The following is a 9875-nucleotide window of genomic DNA, read 5'->3' as shown; positions in this document are numbered from 1 at the left end:
AGATTGGCCCTTTCCTTACAACATCCAGAATTTGTGCAAGCATTTTTATTGAGACCAAATCATTAAGATACCTATCTAAACAATAAATACTATCTAACTCATCCATTCACTCACAGTCATACTGTTATGAACCCTCCTGTAGCTGGGCTACGGGAGGCTTCTTACCTCTTCCTGGAGGCCGCTCCAAGCCAGGGCCTCACCTGCGAACTGTCCAGGATTTGCTCCAGGGCCTGGGAGGCCTCGATGTCCGTGGGGTCTGCCTGAGGCTGCTTGTGCTTCAATGGACTTCCTGGTTTGAGCCACGCCCTTCCCTAGGGGCCGGCCCGCAGCACTTCTCTGTAGTTATAGGGCCAGCTAGGCGTGGGCCTGCCTAACTCCTCCCGGGGAGTCGCCGGTCTGCAGCCCTATAAAAGGACTTCAACTTCAGTCTGACTTTGCCTTGCATCGAGGTGACTTCCCTCTGGAGGCTCCTGCCTGCCAGAGCCTTGTAAGGTCTTGTGTTCTTCGTGGAGCTCCTTGTCTTGTCTGCCTTTGTGCCACGTCTCTTGTCTTGATGTCTTGCCTTTCCTTACAACATCCAGAATCTCTCTCCCTACTCCCACAGAGAATTAGAATTCAGAAACCCAAGAATAAATGGCTTACAGTGGGCTCTGGTAGAGAAAAACATGTGACTATAAGACACCTAATTTCCCCAACGGTGCAGCACCCTGAATACCCTGCCCCACTCCCACAGAGAAGTCAGACAACCAGCATGGAGACCTGTTGAAAAGATGACAAAGAGGAGCTGAGCCTGGCCTTATATACCGAAGCTGAGTGACGTTATCATCCGGGACCGCGGGTTGGATTCCCGCCACAGTCCCTTTATAAAGAACAGAGATGTGTGCGACATGGGACGGCGGCATCTCTCCGTGGACCATGCAGAGAGGGACCACCGCAGAGCACAGGAGACAGCCATGGAGACAGGAGCGCCGGGGATGGCCCGAGGACGAAGACGGTGGCCCACAGCCATGAGGGAAGTGGAGCCAGACACTAGGGGTGTGCATTCGGATTGACCGCATTAGTAAAACGCAACTCATATTTTTTTTTTACTTAAAAAATTGATTCGACATAAACGATCGGATTTCCCACATATCGAACATAGATATGTTCGATATGTGGGAAATCGCGATTGTTGAGCCAAAATAAAAATATAAACCCCCTCACCCTCCTTAACCCCCCCCCCCCCCCCGACTTACCACAACTCCCTGGTGATGGAGCGAGGAGTGAGGACGCCATTTCTGCAATCCTTGGCGAGAAGCATGTGACGTCGGCGGCACGTCGAGTGACGCCGGCGTCACGTGATTCCCGGCTCGTTCGCGCCGGACGGCTCGTTCGGCCCAAAAAGAACTTTTGGCCAGCTTGGGGGGGCCTCCTGACCCCCCCAAGCTGGCCAAAAGTTCTTTTTGGGCCGAACGAGCCATCCGGCGCGAACGAGCCGGGAATCACGTGGCGCCGCGTCACTCAGACGCGACGTCACGTGATTCCCGGCAAGTTCGCGCCGGACGTCTCGTTCGGCACGAACAAGCCGGGAATCACGTGACGCCGACGTCACGTGATTCCCGGCAAGTTCGCGCCGGACGGCTCGTTCGGCCCAAAAAGAACTTTTGGCCAGCTTGAGGGGGTCAGGAGGCCCCCCCAAGCTGGCCAAAAGTTCTTTTTGGGCCGAACGAGCCGTCCGGCGCGAACTTGCCGGGAATCACGTGACGTCGCGTCTGAGTGACGCGGCGCCACGTGATTCCCGGCTCGTTCGCGCCGGACGGCTCGTTCGGCCCAAAAAGAACTTTTGGCCAGCTTGGGGGGGTCAGGCGTCACTCGACGTGCCACCGACGTCACATGCTTCTCGCCAAGGATTGCAGAAATGACGTCCTCACTCCTCGCTCGATCACCAGGGAGTTGTGGTAAGTCTGGGGGGGGGATTAAGGAGGGTGAGGGGGTTTAATTTTTTTTTTTGCACATATGTACATATACCCAACTCATTGGATTTTTTTTATGTCCATATTGGCCGCAAGTGGGACCCCCTTTCGGACATAAAAAATATGAACATAAAATTTTGCTCTGCACATCCCTACCAGACACTGGAGTAGGCAGAAGAGGGTAAGAGGGCCTGGCCGCGGGCCTGCTGCGACCAGCACATGCAACAACCAACATTAGATGCTCCATTAATGCACTGAACTCCACCCACAAACCTCCTCCTAACTATCTGTTCACCCCCACACATTCATGATTGTTTTTTTTTATTTATTTTCCAGAGCATTCAAATCGAAATATATATATATATTTCCACTAAATGCTGTAATGTCTTTATACAGTCCCAGGCCACAATTGTGCAGCTCCCATTTATAGTCAATGAGAACTATAAGACATTTGCAGCTTTATTTATACCTTTATGTACATTGTAGCTTTAATTCTCAATGTGCGACCTGGCCTTTTCTGCTATGTCCCAGGAGTGACAGCTTTACATTAGCAACTTTCTTCTTTCCTGTAGCACGGTATAACATCAAAGTGTTGCATGAATCACTTTCTTCACTGCAAACTCAATAATCTGAAAAACACAGATTATCCATTTCACATCCATGTTTTTAGTATTTGCTTTTAATGTTGTCATGTTAAGTTTTATATGTCATATTTGTTTTACATTCTGTTCTGAATGTGTTATCATGTGATCTGCATTGGATAGCTGTGCTGAGATTGTGGAATATAAGTTTTATTAATAAATAAATGCACGTGCAAAATTTTAACATGATGCTTGCAATGTATCGTGGAACACAGCTATTTAAGACAAAATATCTCATGTGAAACAGACGTGGCAATCAAGAAAGATGCTGTTCACATAGGACAAAAGCCCTTAGCATTTCGACATCAGAAAAAACACTTCAGCATCCAAAAATATATTGCTCTTCAATGCGCATATGGCTTCAATCTGCTGATGAATAGGTGCTTTCAAAAGAAGCAGAATAAAATAATCTCAGGAGGGCACAGAATAAAGAGAGAAACAAACCCCATGCACTAAGTAGAAAAAGAATGAAAGAAGAATAGGTACTCAGGAGGTCACTTGAATGAAGTGGGTTGGTGAGAAAGAGAAAGCGATTCGCTTATGGGCAAGGGGAAAATAGACATGATCTGGAAAACAGGCAAACATTAATGGACTTACATTTGAAGATCTAAGGGTTTGTGTGATACAGCAAATATTACCACATTGGCGTGGAGGGGATCTCAATAAGAAATTAATGCAAGCTGAGCAGAAATGGATTAACTTCCTCGACACATTACAACCTAAAGGGTTGAATGGGGAACAAGAACTGAATGTTTTCCTTTGAGTTGTGATCTACAGCTGATCAATTAATGACGTCATTGACGCTGCCTTTTTTGTTTTTTGATTGACTGCCATTGCCTGTTTTTGATTGGTTTAATTCTTCTACTTAAGTGCTTACCATACGTCAATCTGGTTGCTGTTTCCTGCAATTCCGGAAGTAAGTCGAGACGGTATACGTCCACAATGAAGGTTTGGCAGTGCTCATCAAGTTTAAGATAAGTAACACTAAATATATATTTTTAAAGAAGTAAGAAACATATATATAATTGTTTATTACAGGATACTTCTGGGCAATTATAAAGAGAGAAGATACCGCCTAAAACTGGCGGGTGTATGAGAAGCAAACTGCTTTTGAATTCTATGAGAAGTAAACTGCTTTTGAATTCCATGTTAATTCCAACTTTTTGAAGAATTATTTGGGCAAGAAGGATGTTAGCATGCTCCCGGTGAAATAAATACCGACGGGAGATACTTTAAGTAAATACCACGCTCCTGATGAAGCAGTAGCGAAACATCGGCTGGGTGTCGAGTTGATTTATTGTTCTTGTTCTTGTCCTTTGGATACAGGAAATAATTGCTCTGGACATATTAATACTATTGAAAAACACTTAAAAAAAACACAGTAAAAATCAATGTGACAAAGGTTGACTGTAAATGATGAGAAGTCCGGACAACCCCTGTTGAAAGATTCAAGGGTGTCTGTCGCCAGGCTTGCCGATACAGTCAATTTTACACTATAAAAAATTTTTATAAAAATTTTTTCATGAGCACAGTCAAGTGATATTTTTCTTTTTTCTTTTCCTTGGTGGTTTTTGGTTTAATTGAATGGAAAATAATCAGCTCTTTTTTTGAATACTTTGTCAATATTGTGAGCTATGGCGGGAGCAGAACCACTGAAAACACTAAGTTTTTCTGAAGCGGATCTCCAGGCTTTGTTAGTCCGACCATCAACATTTAATGAAATACCATCGAGAATTAATGAAGACAAATGGGATTCCTTAGAACAACTCATGAGACGATCTGTACATACCACACTTCATGCAGACACATTGTTAGAATATTGTAGATGTCAACGAATACCGAGAGGGTTAAGGATGATTAAGGCACCTCACTTATACAATGAAGATGAGGATTTTGTAGCAGATTGGAATGCAATATTAAACAAATGTAGTCTTGACCTGATGATTCTCATCATAAAAATGGCCCAAAAACTGATATATTGATACAACAAGAAATCAATGATACAAAATAAGAATTAGCAGGGTCAATGGAAAATACATTTTTTGAGGAGAAATACAATACTATAAAAGATTCGTAGAAAAGATGCGATTTGAAATCAAACAATTTAAAATTGACAAATTCAACAGAGATGAAAAAGATTACACGAAGGGCTACGTCTATCCTTGGATGATAGAAGAGAAAAAAGAGAATCGTAGAGTCACCTTTGATTCAAGTGGAGATGAGTCGTCTGGAAGTGAATTTTCATCTAGACAGAAATCACGTTTTAAACGCAATGATTCATCTGGAGAAGAGGCACAATCTAAAAATCGACAAGGTTCAGAACAAGAAGATTCACGTTTTTTAGGCGTACGAGGTCGCCCATATCGGCTACCATACAACAGGCGGGGCAGAGGCAGCAATGAACAGAAGATATTCAGGGCAATACACGACAGACGCGCTCACAAACAAATCAGAAGGATTAGTGTTGAATCTCTCTAAAGTTACATTATCCACTATCCAACTTGATGTACTTAATAAAGGATTAACTTTTATTCCCACTCCCAAAGCAAATCTTTTTGATTTAGAAATAGCTCTCTTTAAATTTATTCGCAAGTTATATATTAGACATTTTTTTGTGGATCAACCATTCAATACAGACATTTCTATATTGGCAAATCCATCTACTTGGATACCACCTGGTCCTCCAGACCCGGTGATTTTTACTTTCCATCAGACCATTTTACATCAAATACGTACAAGATTTACTGAACAACGCAAATATTGCAATTTATCTGCCATACAATTTCAGGCTCTTCAGGCATTAAGAGATAATCCTGAATTAATTATTAAACCCGCCGATAAATGCGGTAAAATAGTGGTGATGGACAGAGTGCAATATACAAAAGAAGTTCAGCGCCAATTACAAGATCAAAAGGCTTATCTTCCTTTACAAAAAGATCCTACGAAAGAAATATCTGATGAAATTCAACAACTTGTTGAAGAAGGAGAGAAAAAAGGTTTTTTGACTACCAAAGAAGCACGGTTTTTGATGAAGAAACATCCGGTTGTACCTGTATTGTATTTATTACCTAAGATACATAAAAGATTAGTAGATCCACCAGGGAGGCCGATTGTTTCAAGCAGAGGATCCCTCCTTGAACCACTTTCTAGGTTTGTGGACCATTTTTTAGCACCGTGTGTACCAGCTTTACCTTCATACATCAGAGACTCACAGCAAATGATTAGTTTTTTGGAGGATATACATTGTGATACAAGAAATTTAGCTTTGGCCACATTGGATGTGGAATCCCTTTACACAGTGATTCCACAACAAGAGATGATAATGATCGCTCAATCATATTTTGAGAGCAGACCTCGACCTCAACGTATACCTTCTGACTTTTTAACATCCATCTTGAAGATTGCTTTAACAAAAAAATTTTTTGCGTACGAAAAGAGTTATTATCAGCAAATTTGTGGAACAGCAATGGGGGCCTCTATGGCCCCCGATCTTGCAAATCTATACATGGGGGTCTTTGAACAAAAATGGATTACTGCTTCTCAACCATTTTCTACACACATCGTGACTTGGAAACGATATATTGACGATATATTCATTCTATGGCAGGGCACACATGTTCAATTTCTTGAATTTACTCGATGGTTGAACAATTGTAACCCATGTTTACATTTTTCGGCTGTGTTTGATTTTGAAACCATTAATTTTTTGGATATTTCAATTCGCAAAATTCAAGATGGTTTTCAGACATCAGTATATCGCAAACCTGTAAGTAGTAACACCTTTTTACACTTCTCCAGTTCACATCCTCGTGGGCTAAAAGAAAATTTACCAACTAGCCAGTTTTTGAGGATACGGAGATTGTGTTCGACTCAGACAGATTATCGTTTACAAGCGAAGGATCTAAGTGGACGCTTTTCAGAAAGGGGATATCCATCACCTTGTATTAGACGTGCTTTTCAGAGAGCGAAAAATGTAAATAGAGAATGGCTTTTTTTGCCACCACAACAAGACCACAATAATGAAAACATTCTGACATGTGTGATCCCCTTTACCCCGATGGCATCGATGGTAAAAGAGACAATTGTTCAAAACTGGCACATTCTCCAAAATTATAGTGAAGTTTGCGATCGTCCGAGATTTACTTACACCAAAGGACCCAGTTTGAGGGATAAACTGGTACATTCAGATTCATCACCACTACAATTTAACAATGGCCAAGGAAGACATCAACCTTGTGGTAAATGATCCGTATGTAACATCATGATGGATAATACGCAATTAACATTACAAAATCCCCCATTAACCATTATGTTGCGACAGAACACCACTTGCACATCTATGGGTGTCATTTATGTTATCATCTGCCCATGCCAAATGTTATACATGGGTAAAACCATGAGACAATTGAGAGTGAGAATGATTGAACATCGATCCAGTATAAATATGAAACGTATAAGTGCTCCTTTAGTCCCTCATTGTCTAACAAAAGAACATACATTTGAAGATCTAAGGGTTTGTGTGATACAGCAAATATTACCACATTGGCGTGGAGGGGATCTCAATAAGAAATTAATGCAAGCTGAGCAGAAATGGATTAACTTCCTCGACACATTACAACCTAAGGGGTTGAATGGGGAACAAGAACTGAATGTTTTCCTTTGAGTTGCGATCTACAGCTGATCAATTAATGACGTCATTGACGCTGCCTTTTTTGTTTTTTGATTGACTGCCATTGCCTGTTTTTGATTGGTTTAATTCTTCTACTTAAGTGCTTACCATACGTCAATCTGGTTGCTGTTTCCTGCAATTCCGGAAGTAAGTCGAGACGGTATACGTCCACAATGAAGGTTTGGCAGTGCTCATCAAGTTTAAGATAAGTAACACTAAATATATATTTTTAAAGAAGTAAGAAACATATATATAATTGTTTATTACAGGATACTTCTGGGCAATTATAAAGAGAGAAGATACCGCCTAAAACTGGCGGGTGTATGAGAAGCAAACTGCTTTTGAATTCTATGAGAAGTAAACTGCTTTTGAATTCCATGTTAATTCCAACTTTTTGAAGAATTATTTGGGCAAGAAGGATGTTAGCATGCTCCCGGTGAAATAAATACCGACGGGAGATACTTTAAGTAAATACCACGCTCCTGATGAAGCAGTAGCGAAACATCGGCCGGTTGTCGAGTTGATTTATTGTTCTTGTTCTTGTCCTTTGGATACAGGAAATAATTGCTCTGGACATATTAATACTATTGAAAAACACTTAAAAAAAACACAGTAAAAATCAATGTGACAAAGGTTGACTGTAAATGATGAGAAGTCCGGACAACCCCTGTTGAAAGATTCAAGGGTGTCTGTCGCCAGGCTTGCCGATACAGTCAATTTTACACTATAAAACATTTTTATAAAAAAATTTTCATGAGCACAGTCAAGTGATATTTTTCTTTTTTCTTTTCCTTGGTGGCTTTTGGTTTTTGTTTTGAAACATTAATGGTTTACATATACTACTGAAACCAATGTTTCAGTTCATAAGAATCTTCATCAAGGACAAAGGGGTCTGTCCCCTTCCTCGTACAGCCACATCACATGAACCTGGGACAGGTGACCCAGAGCACAACTCCAGTACTACAGATTCTGCTCATGCTTTTATTGCACAGTCCAATAAAGAAAGACTGTGTCTTGCCATTGCCTGCAGGCCAGATGTTGCCCCTGCATTTGCCACATGTCAGGAAAATGCCTCTCAAATATTTTTCTCATGCCAAACAAATATTGATCACACATCTTCTGCATGGCTACAGCAGTCACCTCTTACAGCTCACATGTGCCATGAAAGCTACATTTTGAGCCCGCTGATTTCCTTGAGTAATTACTGAGATGGACAATTTCAGAACAATTTTACAAACTATGGCCTGGATTTATCAAAATGCGGTAAGTAAATCCGCCCGGATTTACGCGAGCAGGGCCTTGCGCGCCGACGCACCTATTTTCCATATTTATTTATTTATTTATTTATTTATTTATTTAGGGATTTTTATATACCGCAGTACGTAAAAAGATACATCACCGCGGTTTACAATAAACAATAATTAGGCCTGCCGGCGCGCGCAGAGCCCTGGGACTCGCGTAAGTCCCGGGGTTTTTTGTCGGGGCGGGGCCGATCGACGCTGCGTTTTGGGGGCGGGCCCGGGGGCGGGTTGCGTCTCGGCGCGTGTGGATTTACTTCTCCCTCCGGGAGGCGTAAATCCGTGGACAAAGGTAGGGGGGGTTTAGATAGGGCCGGGGGGGTGGGTTAGGTAGAGGAAGGGAGGGGAAGGTGAGGGGAGGGTGAAAGAGAGTTCCCTCCGAGGCCGCTCCGATTTCAGAGCGGCCTCGGAGGGAACGGAGGCAGGCTGTGCGGCTCGGCGCGCACCGGCTGCCCAAAATCGGCAGCCTTGCGCGCGCCGATCCAGGATTTTATAAGATACGCGCAGCTACGCGCGTATCTTATAAAATCCAGCGTACTTTTGTTTGCGACTGGTGCGCCAACAAAAGTACGCGAACGTGCATTTTTTAAAAATCTACCCCATAGTATTTATTGCAATTTGCACGAAGAGCTAAGTTAGTGCAAATTGTGATACCATTTCAGATTCTGTGATAAGTGCCAGACCTGTTGTATTTCCTGCATTCAACCACTGGGAGACCATTTTTAAGGAAGGAAGGAGAGAGAGAGAGAGAGAGAGAGAGAGAGAGAGAGAGAGAGAGAACACCTGGCCATAATATCATGGCCCATAGGCAGGTATTTGTATCCCTATAGTAGTCCCACCTAGTAACTCGAGGTGGGGATTAGGTAAGAGTGTAGGGGGTTAGGGGCCACTTTGACATGCTACGTGACATCTACAAACAGAACAGTGGTCTCTTGTGAAGATATGCTGGCCTTCGGAGTGAGGAAACTCACTCCAAGATGAGATTTGGGCAATGTTCTCTCAACCAGAGAGGTTGAGAGAACATTGCCAACATTCTGTTTGCTTTTTTGACTGCCGCAGCACACTGAACCGACAATTTTAATGTGTTATCCACTATGACGCCTAGATCTCTTTCTTGGGTAGTAGCACCTAATAAGGAACCTAACATTGTGTAACTATAGCATGGGTTAATTTTCCCTATATGCATCACCTTGCACTTGTCCACATTAAATTTCATCTGCCATTTTGATGCCCAATTTTCCAGCCTCACAAGGTCTTCCTGCAATTTATCACAATCTGCTTGTGATTTAACTACTCTGAACAATTTTGTATCATC

Source organism: Rhinatrema bivittatum, chromosome 3 (genome assembly GCF_901001135.1).
Source record: "Rhinatrema bivittatum chromosome 3, aRhiBiv1.1, whole genome shotgun sequence".
NCBI lineage: Eukaryota > Metazoa > Chordata > Amphibia > Gymnophiona > Rhinatrematidae > Rhinatrema > Rhinatrema bivittatum.
This window is presented reverse-complemented; position numbering follows the sequence as displayed.